Raw genomic sequence first — 3140 nt, 5'->3', positions numbered from 1 at the left:
GGGGCATGGCAGGGAGCAGGGCAGGGGGCAGGGCAGAGGGGCATGGCAGGGGGCAGCGAAGGGGGGGAATGGAAGGGGGGCAACAGTTCTTGGAGGCAGAAGACAGCAAAAGTGACAAGACAAAAAGCTGAGACAAGCTCTTTCCGTCTCATATTCCATCCAATCTACCAGGATTACGACAGTGCCAATCCAGTCAGTGGGCTGGTCCAGCTGTCACCCACCCTTAATCCCAGCCCTGTGCCACAGATCTATCACACACACCAGATTCAACCACATCCAGAAAGCCCACCCTCCATGAGGCGTGACACTTTTGGGGGGACATCTAGACACAAGCCATAACAAGGCTCTCTGGGGATGCCTAGAAATAAATTATATCATTGCCCCCGTGGCCTCCAAAAGCCTCATACTCATCTCTCTGCAAATTTCTTCTAGTCCCTCTCTAAGAGCTGCCAAAGCCTTAACAGTTTCGGCATTGCTGTGAGCCCTGTATCAATAAGAAGCCAAACACACGCTTCCAGCACACCAAGGCACAGGGCAGACATTCCCATTCCAAAAAGGAGAAGGGAGGGGATAGGAACAGCTGGAGCAAGAGCAAGGCTGAAACCCAGCAAGGCCAGCACATTGTCCTCTGGCTCTGCGGCCAGCACCCAGGGAAAGCCGTGAGCCACGCACTCCAGATGGCCCAGCAGCCCCATCACTGCAGCGCTGCTCACGGTGGTGGCCGCCCCACCCTGCGCTTAGGCTGGCTTCGCTCGCTCCTTGTGACTCTCCTCAGATGACCCGCGTTCCTGGCTTCTCCAGTTTCCTGGGGTCTCCACTGCACCGTCAGCTTCACACACTGCCCTCCCAGGCCACACTGCCTGGCCACCCAGGCCTGCTGAAACTCTGGTGGAAGCCTTGCTGACCCCACAGCTCTTGCATTCTGCATGCACCTAAAGCCAGTGCCGCGGGTGGCGCCGAGGCCTGCTGTCTGCTGGAGCAGTAGCGGTCTCCACGGGCCCGACGACCAAGCTCTGAGTGTGGAATCCCGGGAATCAGTTCCTTCGGCAGCCATTCCTGAACAGGCTTCCCCGGGGCAGTCTTGTCAAAGCAGAATCTCTCCCATCTGTAACGTGGAGCCGTGAAGGACGGGGACTTGCTGGCTCCTCTCATGGCCTTCAGTCGTCTTGCCATTGTCCTGTTCCAGACTACCTGGTTTCATTTTGGTGGTAATCTTTTCAGCAGCCAAGCTCTCCTCTGTTCCCTCCTTGTAGGCTCCAGCTTTACACAAGCTTCCTTTTGGGGAAACACAGAACCTTCAGAATCCCTCAGTTGTACTGTTTGTCCTTGATTCTCAGTGATGAGCTGGCGAAAGGCCTCCCTCAGTAGTACCCTTGCTACCTGCTGAATGTTGGGCTGCCTTGAACTTTCCTCTGTCAGGTTAATTAGCCCAGAGCCCTTAATCTCAGTCTCCTGCAAAGCCCCTGCACATGAGCAAAATGTAGACAAGTTTCTGCCACATCCAAAAAGCCCACCCTCCATGAGGTGTGACGCTTTTGGGGGGACATCTAGACACAAGCCATAATAAGGCTCTCTGGGGATGCCTAGAAATAAATTATATCATTGCCTCCGTGGCCTCCAAAAGCCTCATACTCATCTCTTTGCAAATTTAGAGGCTACCGTACACAGCCTGGACTCCAGCTGCCAACGGCCTCCTTGTTCTCAACTGAAACTTGAGAGCAGCCTCCACCATTTTCATGTTTATCAGCATTCTGATCTGAGTTCTGGACAGACTGTCCCCTCAAGCTTGGTTTGCAGCATTCTAGGGCTGCCTCTCCAGCCAGCAACTCCAAACCTTGCCAAACTGCTCCTAAGAACCAGTTCTGAAGGTATCTAAACCACATGGTACTGTCCCCGCAGTGGCCCCACTTCTTAGTACCAAAATGCACGCTCGTCACTTTCTTGTCACTGAAACACAATACTCAGCATCTGCAGCTTAGAGGAGAGAAGTACCTTAGCTCCCATTCCAGGCTGCGTTTAGCTGGCTTCAAGGCAGGATGGCTTGGCAGAAGGACATGGGAGAAGAGACTTGCTCATGGCGTGTCAGACAGGACGCAGTTGGAGTCCAGGGAGATGCTGGGAAGGGAGATGCGGCCTTCCATGTCACACCACATGACTGACTGCCTCTTCTTGCCAGACCCTGTCTCCCAGCAGCAGCCAGCTCTGAGCCGCCATAATCCCCTCACTTTACAAAGGTCCTTCTATGACCACATGAACCTTGAGAAGGACATGCAGGTATAAACGCCAACAACCCATCACCATCGGCCACCCCCTGAATTTGTTCATCTTATAAAATAGAAACCCTGTATCCATTAGACAGCAACCAAGTTTGATGGGACAGCCTGTCCAGAACTGAGATCAGAATGCTGATAAACATGAAAATGGTGGAGACTGCACTCAATTTTCAGTGCAGCCCGCTCCTCTCTCTTCACAGCGCCTGGACACCTCTGGCCTATAGTCTGTTCCTTTCTTACAGAGAGGTTTTCTATTTCAGCCTCCATGGACTTGACTGTTTGAGGTCCCTCATATACAAGTGGAATCATACAATATTTGCTCATTTCACTTAGCATAGTGTCTTCAAGTTTTACCTGTACTGTCCCTCGGTTCTCAAACTTCATGCTTTCCAAGATTCTGATCACAAAGTGAAATGGACAAGAACCAAATCCAATTCAACGGTTAGGTTCAGTGTTGACCTTATGGAGAAATTTGATTCCGTTCTCATCCAATTTAGTTTGCAACCAGAATTGTGGAAAAAAACATAAGCTCATGAACTGAAGCACTATTGCGTGTCATACCATGCATCAGTCTTACTATTTTCTTATTTATTTTTGTTACAGTTTTTCTTTTTCTTTCTTTCTTTTTTTATTTTTATTTTTGATAGAGTCTTGCTATGCAGTTTGGACTCATAGTGATCCTCCTGTCTCAGCCTCCCCAGTGACGAGATTGTGGGCATTCGCTGCCACACCCAGTTTCAGGGCCAGCATGGCGTGCCTGGGGTTCTAGGGGCTAGCACAGCATGATTTCAGGGTTGTTTCTTCTTCTTCTTCTTCTTCTTCTTCTTCTTCTTCTTCTTCTTCTTCTTCTTCTTCTTCTTCTTCTTC

This window comes from Octodon degus, unplaced genomic scaffold (assembly GCF_000260255.1).
Source record: "Octodon degus isolate 3935 unplaced genomic scaffold, OctDeg1.0 scaffold00075, whole genome shotgun sequence".
Classification (NCBI taxonomy): domain Eukaryota; kingdom Metazoa; phylum Chordata; class Mammalia; order Rodentia; family Octodontidae; genus Octodon; species Octodon degus.
The sequence above is the reverse complement of the archived record's forward strand: the minus strand, read 5'-3'. Positions refer to the sequence as shown.